This window comes from Dioscorea cayenensis, chromosome 8, assembly GCF_009730915.1.
Source record: "Dioscorea cayenensis subsp. rotundata cultivar TDr96_F1 chromosome 8, TDr96_F1_v2_PseudoChromosome.rev07_lg8_w22 25.fasta, whole genome shotgun sequence".
Classification (NCBI taxonomy): Eukaryota; Viridiplantae; Streptophyta; class Magnoliopsida; order Dioscoreales; family Dioscoreaceae; genus Dioscorea; species Dioscorea cayenensis.
In genome coordinates this window covers 8,495,191-8,506,340 of record NC_052478.1, presented here as the reverse complement: position 1 = coordinate 8,506,340, position 11,150 = coordinate 8,495,191, and positions in this window count along the sequence as shown.

The following is an 11,150-nucleotide window of genomic DNA, read 5'->3' as shown; positions in this document are numbered from 1 at the left end:
GGTCCAAACATAACAAATAAAATGAAATTTAATATGATTGGGGAATAATATTGGTAAAAATAAAGCATAGCAACTAGACAACAATGAAGACCATTCAACAAGCACACATCCACGAGTTCTCACTGACAATGAAATTATACATTTTAAAAGAATAGAAACCAGCATCCTTTGGCGCATCAAATCGGTATTAAACAACTCGAAGCAATGATAATCTAGTTTTGTGTGATCTCATTACCAAAAGCTTGGATTATACTAAGATATGTATTAATATAATGGAAACTAAGTTCATTCAAGAAGAATTATCTTTTAGGATGTCTTTAAAATGACAGATAACAATAGATGCAGAAAAAAAATGAGAGATATCCTCTGTTTTCCCTTCAATACAAACACACCCTTCACCGTAAATGCTGTGAAGAAATCTTTGACCTAAGACCATCACAATAAATAAGTGAATCAACCTTTAATCCACACAACATGGTGTTCCTTGTTCTTTACTAGTGGGTTAAATAAAAGTAAAGGGAATGAGGCAACATTCAAACATCCTTCTCTATCAAGTCCATCATGGCAAATAAAGGGATTCAAACTCAATTTACTGCTAAACTTGATGATGAGAGAGAACGTAAGATGCTTGTGTTGTCCCTATCTTTTCTTTGTTCTTTCTCTATATCCCTGCAGCCTAGATATGAAAGGGTGAAACAGGAGTAGGAGAAAGAACTTGGTGGAAAATGTTAGGGCTAGAGGCCAGTTAATTGTTTATTTCTTGAGGGTAATTTGGTAAATTTATAACTCCCAAAATTGCTTCTAAGAAATGTTTTTTCAGAAAAATCATACTACCAACATTTGCAAAAGCAGATTTTCAGCTTTTTTATTATCTTCTTCTTTTGCAGAAAAACCAATCCAAACATGTTTTCTTGTACCCAAAAGTGCATAACTTATAAAAACACACTTCTTAATTCTTAGAAGTCAATCCAAACAAGCCCTAAATCTGCCTATGGTTTTGTCACTATAACAAAAAATGCTTATTGTGACATTTTTGAAACAACATTTTTGATAAGTGTTACTGTAAACCATTAAAATGATTTTTAAACAATAGTTGTAATAAATGTTGATATACTTTTATTTGTTCCTAAGGGCTCGTTTGGTGGACAGGATAGGATATGGACGGATATGATATGAGGACTGGATAGGAGTAGGAAAGGATATGGGCATGATAATCTCATATCCTATCATATGTTTGATGCGTACCGGATAAACCATTAGTTAGCATTTTGTTATTCTATTTTATGTTTGAAGTGGACCAGATAATGCCATGATATGATATGAATGGTATGTAAATAGACAAAATTACTATTTATAATATGGTAATATATATTTTTTAAAATAGACTTTTTTGATTTTTTTTCTTTAATGATTTACTTATCGATATATTTTAAAATTTTAAAAAATAAATAACTTATAAATAATGTCCACAAATATATAGATTGCAATATCACAAACTTGCAAAAATTATAGTTAATACCTATTTCATTGGAGAAAATCATACACAAAGTCATCAATATGATATAAAGCTAGAGTAATGAACTCATTAATAGAAAATAAATAGATCACATCAAAATCAATTTGAAAAAAAATCATCAGATTAGAGAAACTAAAAATAAGACATGATTAAAAAAATATATTTAGATGAAAAATAATCTGCTCAAGCATGAAGATTGATGGAGAAACCTTTTAACCACTCGAAATGCGTAAAATCTTACTTAAAATAGTGAAATTAGTGTTTTATCTAGTTGTTGACAAGCTTCTTGTCCCAAACATCTTGTTTAAAAGATAAAAAAAAATACAATGAAACCCTAGATAAGGGAAACAAAGTGGTAATATGGCAAAGGTAAATATGTCATCTCACCGCTTTGTCATGAGTCCTATATGATCCATTATCATGTCCACGAGCGATGAGAAAGTGGGCCAACAGGATGGAAAGCTATCAGTATCCTGATGGCGCCCAGCAGAGACAAAGCAACTTGTATTATGATTGTTTATCGTATCTATAAGTCATATCACGTCACCAAACAGGACCCTATGTTTTATAAACTGACATTTTCTATTTATAGTCACAATAGGTTTTGTTTGCGATAATTTTGAAGATTTTTAGGGTCATTAAAAAGAAATGTTGGTACAATATTATTTATTAAGATGCTTATTACGACCTATGTAACAAATGTCATAATTTAATATGACTTTTATTGCATCAATTTGTTATGACATATTTGAAAACGTTATTTTAATTTAGAATATATCTACATATATATATTAAAAAATATGAAAGATAATTTGAAATAAACAAAGGGTATTTAAGAAAAAATAAAATCAGTAATATTTTGAATTTCAAGAGTGCCAAAAATTAGGCGGCAATTTTTTTACTAGCGCCAAAACCTATGTGCGTGACTTATATATACAAGATCTATTAGACAAGAAAAAAACCCTAATAATGTAAAAGACCAAAAGGAAAGTTCTTGTCGAGAGAAAAAGTAAGTACCTCGATTTTTCTTTATTCTATAGTATTGTTTGCATTGTTTTCTTGTAATATTACTTAAATATTTATTTATTTATTTTTATTTGTTTTGATCAAAGATTGATAGGTGATTAATTTTTTAGTTAGTTTTTATTGTAAAAGAGTGAGAATTTTAATTAATCTAATCCTAGGGTTTGAAAATATTTTTTTTATATAAAAAAAAAAGAAGATTGAATTTAATTTGGATGAGATCTCCCAAATATCCTCTTTTTGTTAAAAATTAAAATGTGTTTTAGCTTTTCTCCTTACCAATGTGATGATGGAGAGGTCAAGATATCATGCGATGGTCATGGCATAGATCTAAGGCTTCAACCCTTGAGATTTTTTTTTTCGTTTTACTCTAGTTTTGTTGAAGTTTTAGAATTAGCTATGTTTTTTTAATTTTTTATTTTTTATATTGTTTTTGCTATGAGACACTTATAGCTTTGGTGAAGTTTTACAATTTACTCCTTATATAATTTTTATTTTTTATAGGGTTATCGTTATAGTTATGACCCACACATAGGTGATAGGTTGTTGAAGTTTTATATTTTATCCTTTTTTTCTAATTTCAACTTTTTAAGGGTTCTTATTATAGTATGAATTATATATTATCCATTTAAATAAAAAAAAGTTTATTTGTATTCTTTTTATGCAAATTATATATCCTCTACATAGTTTTTTTTTAATATTTCAAATTAGTATATTATTGATTTTAATATATCATATATGTTGATATTTAATTTAATTTAAATTTTATATTATGTTGATTTTGTTAAATATAAAAATTATTATAGTTTGGAGATATTAGAACTAGTCCTTGTTCTCAATGAACTACTTCTCAATTTCATTATCGAGTGATTCTTCTGGCAGTCACAGGTTAGAGTTTGATGAGAATCTTGAGGAGGAAGTGCAAAAGATTCTGATAGAATTGAAAAACTCTAGAAAGAAGCCAGATGTAGAAGATGCTAAGTATGTCCCAACTCCTGTTGCAACATCACAGAGTTCCCAAAGTTCAGAGAATGTTCCCTTGAAGAGGAAGGTAGAGGAACTTAGAAAGAAGAAGACAGTAGGAAGTGGGTTGAAGAGAAAGGTAAGGCCAGTGTTGGTAATAAACTATTATATGAAATACCTCGCAATGTTTCTAATTTAACTAAGTACTTCAGGGAATTGGAGGAGAATCTTAGGGGAGTATATGATCAAATGACCTCTTAATTAAAAATAAAAAAATATGGGCTTTTCCAAGTTACCTCGATCAAACATCCCTTTGCTCATACCGCTGAAAGGTATGAGTACCCTAGTTTCTAGCTTTGAGAGGAAATCGGAAGCTAGATTGCAGTTTTCTGTCATTGAAAGGTATGAAAAAACGATGTCTGATCGAGGGAACTTCGAAAAAACCACATTTTTCATTTATGTTGCACTTAACTATTATATCTTTGTTTGTACGCTCCATCTTTTACAACATCCTATTCATAATGTTTAACATTATGTACGAGTGTACGAGAACACCATGATTAAGGGTAGATTTTCATTTTTAAGTTAACTAACTTCTTAATGAAATTAAACTAGAACATAGTGAAAAGGCATAGAAATTCTTCTAATTTAACTAAGTTATTCAAGTAGTTAGAGGAGAATCCAAGCCAGAAGGTTGAAGCAAAGAGGCCGAAAAAGAACTTGGCAACTCAACCAAAGCTTCAGCAAAGAAGACCCCCACAGTTTCGGAAAATAAGAAAAAGTCAACAGTACCAGACTCAGAAAAGTTCTTGAATGAAGAATGTAGGAAGAAATGCAAGATTATATGTGAGAGGGACTAATAGCTAAAAGACTGATTGATGAAACTGCTTTTGACCAGTATGGACTGGTTGATTTTCTGGTTAAAAAAGAACTGTTCAAATCAGTTACATTTGCAAAACACTACAGTCCTTTACTTGTACGAGAATTCTACAGCAATTTATCCCATGACATCAAGTCTCCAAGAGCTAGTGGCTATCACCAAGAATTTATCAGAGGAAATATGGTGAAATTCTCATCAAAAAGCATTAATGAATTCTGGAATTCCCCACTAAAGCAGATTTTGGAACATATGTATATGACGAAGACTTTGAGTATTCAGAGGAAATAGTGGAAATAGTAATTAAAGGAAAGTGCAGTACATGGGGTTCAGAATCAAGGCTTTCAACTTCAAAATTGACAGTCAAATACAATATTCTGTTCAAATTGGATGCGTTCAACTGGTTTCCAACTACCTACACCTCAAGCATTTTAAAGGAAATGGCAATGCTACTATATACCATAGTTTCTGGGAGGAAGTTCAATCTGGGCAATTTATATTTGACAGGATCACTGACATGGTCAATGTCACCTCGACTGTGAGTCATCTTGGATATCCAGTCCTAATCACTCAATTTATGTTGTAGAACAAGGTTCCTATGGAAAAGTTTGAGGTAGTATCTAGCATCAAAAAGCTGAAAATCTCTCTGAAACTCTTTGGCATTGGAAAAATGATTGATTTTCTAGTTGGAGACAATCATCACCACCTGTTGCAGGAAATGAAGACTCAAGCACACCCATTTTAGAAGACGGTGAGAAGTTGCTGAGTCAACAGCTTGAAGACCTAGAGAGGAGACAAAAAGCATTATCTGCAAAACTAGTCATTGTCTCTCAACAGAAGTATCGCATTAAGGCTCAACTTAAAGCTATCCGACAGAAGAAAGGAGGAGCCTCTAGTAGTACTGCAACAACCTAGGGGAAGTTTAAAGCGCTACTTTGCCATGATCTGACACAAACAGAAGATAGAACTGCTGCTATTTTAAAATTTTTTTTATCATGTGTGAACAATTTGTTTGTTTTTCATTAGTCTTTCATTATGTGTGTTGGACTGGACTGATTTCTGTTTATATTTGTATTGTGTTCATATCTAGTTGGTTGTTCTTCAGTTATGTGATGTTTATTACATCAACTAGTTTTTGTAATAAGTCATATAATCAGTCCTGTAATAGTCCTAAGGTCATGTCCAGTCATCAGTACATGTTGTAATAGGGTGTTGTAATAGGCGTCAGACTGACAAAAGCAGAATTAAAAAAGAGAAGATTGTTAAGTCTGATGACATTGATTGGCATTATATGACAAACAGAGTAATGACATGGCAAGAGGAAGGTGACATGGCAATAATGACTCAGTAAAGGGAGTAATGACTAGGATGATGATGTGGCAAAATGGTAATGTCATGACATGTAAAGATATAAGGGTTAGAAGATCAAGACGAAGATTATGTTTAGAAGATATTCCTCTCAATAGAGTCATGTGATGATCAACTATTTTTTGGAAAGTGCTTCAAGTCTAAATGATCTCTTCAAAAAGGGTAAGTTTTATTTAAAGTATGTTTATCTATCGTTGGTAAGATCCGAGATGATAAATCATATCTTTGATAGAACTCCTTTTTAGAAAGATCTATTTTAAACAGGGAGAGGAATATTCTATCATTGGCAAGAATTCAATATCATAAAAATTGCATGGGACTTAGTTTGGTGTGAAGCTATTTGAAGACACAAACTAAGTTAGGTAATGACAAGCCAATGAGATTATCAAGACCATATTTAGCAACACAATTTGAAGGAATATCCAAAAGAGCTAATTATGGGAGGAACTATTCATGGAGACTAATCATGTATGGAAACTGATTAAAGATTACATGAAGATATGATTAGAGATTTGAAGATCCAAGCATGGATGATTGAAGATCATGCTTGAAGATATTGAAGGCTAAACTTCGATGAAGATGGGATCAAGTTTAGTAACAATATTTCCATGAGTCAAACGAGGATCATTTGGGAAGACAAAACTTGGGCCAAGTTTAGAAAGAAGATTGGAAGATCTTCCATGACCATCTTTGGTGAGATGGTTGCGTGTGCCTTGGTGGGCATGTCCCTCGGGAGAGGGTGACCTACTGAAGTGATGTGAGGAAAGAAGCAGCTGCAAGCAGAAGGAGCTCGGGTCGAGTCAACTGCTACGAAGCGTACTGAAAGAACCGAAAAGGTTGAAGGTCATAGATTCAGGTGCAACTGGTTAGAACTCAATCATGTTCAGTAAGGTGGGCCATGTTGCAACTGGGTGTTACAACATCTAACTTTGGAAGGTGTCCAAGTTAGGAAGCCGCGGAGAATTCTAAAAGAGGAAAGTTTATTTAGAAGTCGGTGTATCTATATAAGAGATCATGCTTGACGATTTAGGATGAGCCACGGAGTGAGAGACCTTTGGTGAGGGTTAAGGAAAGTGGGCATCGGTCAATCTTAAGTGGATATTCTTTATCTTGAGAGAGTGAGAGAGTGTTGTACTCTTTATTCTTAAGCCTCTTTTAGTGGATTGATTCTCCGGGCCTGTCCCCCCAGATGTAGGCAAAGTTGTGCCGAACTGAGTTACCAATTTGCTTGTCTTCTTTCTCTTGCATGATTGTGTGTGTGTGTGTGTCCAATCTTCAAGTTAGTTTTGGAGTGATTCTCCTTATCACACCACCCTCCGAAACCATCATTATCCACAAATACTATGCGGTTAAAACAATAATAATGAAATGTCGATATAAGAGTTTTAAGAAACACTTAACAAATGTTACTGAATAATTTTTGTACAAACATTTATAAATGAAATTTAATTTTTAAATTAGATATGATGAATAACTTTTACCAACATTTAAAAATATCAACTTAAATTGGGATTCACAATTTCTATTTTGTTAAACCAATATTTACAAAAGATCAATATAAGTAATTTAAGAGACTTTCAACAAATGTTACTATATAATCTCTATAACAACGATTACAAATGTTGTAATATTTCAAAATTATTATGATAAAAACTTATGGTGACATCTACAAATGTTGCATAAAATAAAAAAAAATGTTGCTCAAGCCATATACAAATGTTGTAATAAAATTCATATTGAGGTTGTTTACAAATATTGGGAAAATATCACAATAAATGTCGGAATATATAGATACTGAAGTTTCATGGAAATGTCACAACAAAGCATACCGACTATGGCAATTACAACATATAATCGACATTTGTTACAAAAGTCGGTTTAGAACTATTGCAATGGTTTTTGGCTATTTTACGACATATGATAAATGTCACAAAAAGTCTTTTTTGTTGTAGGTATGCTCAAATGCTCTTCAACATTGTTAATAATATCGATGTTCAAGAATGAGAAGGTAATGAGGAGAAAGCCGTTACAAAGGTTGGGGTTGACAGTATTGAAATGGAGGAGTTCACGATAGTTTTGAAAGTAGGAAAAAGGCAAGCCATATGGTCCTCATCTCTCCACTTCAATGATAAAAATATGAAAGTGTTACGTCACGCTTCATAGAGAACAAATACACATTTAATATGGAGAGAATTAGCCCACTTCAACTGGGGAAAAGGGTTGAATGGGGTTTTGGAGGTAAGGGTTATCTCAACCTTTGCATGGGGAGATGGGTTGGGGAAGGGGGTAAAGGTTTAGGAGGTAATTTTGGAAGAGGGGAGGGGTTGAAAATATCCCATTTCTCAACCCTCCAAATTGGATGGTTACTTTATATTGACTAATAATATTCTTATATTTTGGGAGTGAATGTAAAAAAAAAAAAACATAGCATAGAGCTTCCTGTCCTCCTCTCATCGTCGAAGGTTGTAACGAGCCGAGCTGAGCCGAACTTTGCCTTGTTCAAGCTTGGCTCATTACTATTTTCATCAAGCTCAAGCTTGAGTTGAGCTTTCTTCGAGCTTCATTTGTTAGGCTCAAGTTTGGCTCATTACTTTTTTAACCGAGCTCGAGCTCTAACTAAGCTTATTTCGAGCTTCATGCTTGAGCTCAACTTGTTAAGAAAATTCGAAGCTTAGACTTGGCTCGTTAGCTTAATTAAGTCTTGATTATTTTTTTTATTTTTTATTTTTTTTAGTTAGTAAAGTATGACTCAACTCGATTTGATATTGAGGATCATTTTAGTAAAAGAATTATTTAAGCTTGTTTATGGAATCATTAAGGCTTGAGTTCAAGCTTGCTAAAATCTTCATTAAATAAGTTAAAAAAATAATTACAATAATAACAAAATAAACATTGTGATGTAACTATATATAATTTTTTTTTTTGTAATATTATTAACAATCCAGTAAATAAGCTTATTCATGACACTATAAATGATTATATTAATGATTGTTGAAAATAAAATTTTAAATGATACTATAAATGAGTCTCTTAACGATTCCTATAAACGAGCTTTTAATTATACAATAAACGAATTGTTCATGAGCCTTAACGAGCTGAGCTTAATAATTACAACAACGACATAGTCACATATACACCTTAATATACATGTATATATTAATGTAATATATATATATATAAACGAGCTCACAACCAAGCTTATAAACAAGCTTGTTCATGAGCTGTGTTCTTGAGCTTGTTCGTGAGTTGTGTTCCCGAGCCAAAACGAGTCGAGTTTTAGGCTGCTCAAACTTGGCTTATTTATTAATCGAGCTTAAAAATGAAGCTCAAGCTTGGCTCATTTATAATATGAGCTGAACACGAACGAGCCTTTATCGAGCCGAACACCGAGCCACTCACGAACGGCTTTTCTCAAATACATTCCTAAATTCGTCAGAGATCCACCGGAATCTTTTGTTATAATTTTATTGGACGAAAATATCTTTTTAGTGATATTTACTAATATATATGGTATTGTATAAAAGATTTGAAAATATTTATTTAAACTTTTTTATATGTTACTTAATCAATTTTTTAGCAATACTTAATTGAGGTTATTAATTAGAATTTGTTTATTGATCCATTATTTATCATTATGTAACATTTGAAACTCAAAGGATATTTTAGTAATAACAGTGTATAACCTTACATTCTATTACCTTCAAAACCTTCCTTATGGGTTGGTCCCTTCCCTTCCTTTCCTTTTCCTTACCTTACTTTATGAACCTTTACTACACCTCAATCAAGCAAGAAGTAAATGAATATCCCCTAATTATGTGTATAAGTTTTTATAAAATTAAATATTATATATACCTCTTAAAATTTACTCTTTCATGTCTTTTTACTTGTCTCGTTTTAGATATTTTCTTTAGCTCTTTTTACTTGTCCATTAGAAAATTTATAAAGCATTTAATATTGTTTTTCCAGTTTTACCTTTTATATTTAATATATTTCTACAACTTTCAATAAAATATATTCAACTATATATTTTTTAAAACATTTAAATAAGGGCAATCTTGAAAAATTAATTTTAATTTTTATAAATTTTAGAAAAATCAATTAATTTTAACTAACTTTCTTAATCCATGTGATTTAGTTAAAACGAATAAGTCAAAAGTACCGGAGGGAGTAATTCTTTTTATATATACAACTTTGACCAATATATACTAATAAAACAAAATACAAATTATAAAAATATTAATTTTTATAACAATAAAAATCTAATTTTATTTAAATTCTTAATACTTATCAATTTTTATTTAAATGTAATGAAAAAAATAGGTCTAAATTATATATATATATATATATATATATGAATATAATAGTAACTTAATGACTTTAAAATTCTTTATGTATGCATCTGGTTTTTATCATTTAATATCTAATAATTTATTTTAATAGTGCCAGTAGATAGAGGGACAATATGGAAAGGAAAATTGAATTACATAATATTTAATTTCAATTAGGGAATGACTTAGGTGAAATTAGATAGGTCCCGTTAGTAAATGACTTAGGTGGAGTTAGATAGGTGTAGTTAGTGTAGTTCGCCATTGATATTGTGACACGTGTCCCAAATATATATAAAAATATAATAATTTTCATATAAAGTCTCTACTTTTTTTTTTTAAAATTACCCATCTCATGCCACATGTCAAACATCCAATGGTGAACTACACTAACTATACCTATCTAACTTCACCTAAGTCATTCCTTTTTATTAAAAAATATACACATTAAATTTTAAATATCATATATGTAAAAAAAACCTAATAATAATAATGATGATGATAATAAAAACAAAACATATCATAGCACATTTTGTCACATGTAATAATAAACATATAAGAGGTAAATCAATTATAGAGAATGTTTCATATAATTTAAATACATGATAAATATAAAATTTTTATGTTTGTATATTCTTTTAAAAAATAAAAATTACTAAAACTATATGTAAATTTTCATTTGGATCATCTAGTCACTCTGAATTTTTTATTTACATTTTAGTTTTATTTTTATTTTTATTATAACTTATGATTTTAATATTTTAATCAAATACTTAAAAAAAAAAACCGCTGGTATCTACGATGGCATGGGTGAAAGACAACGTTGAGCATGAGTTGTGTGGGTATGCATGAATGGCATGAGCTTGCCCTTCTCATGTTCAAGTGCAAGCGCAACTGCTACATATGAGCATTCTTACTGATATCAAGTAGAGGTAATTTGTAGCTATAATTTAATTTGAATTTAAAAGTTAAAGTTTTAAAAATTATTGGTGCACACAGATTTGATAAATTTGAATTTTTTTTTTTTTAATTGAATGGAAAACTGAAGTGACTCCTGTTACTTTTTATAAATAAATAA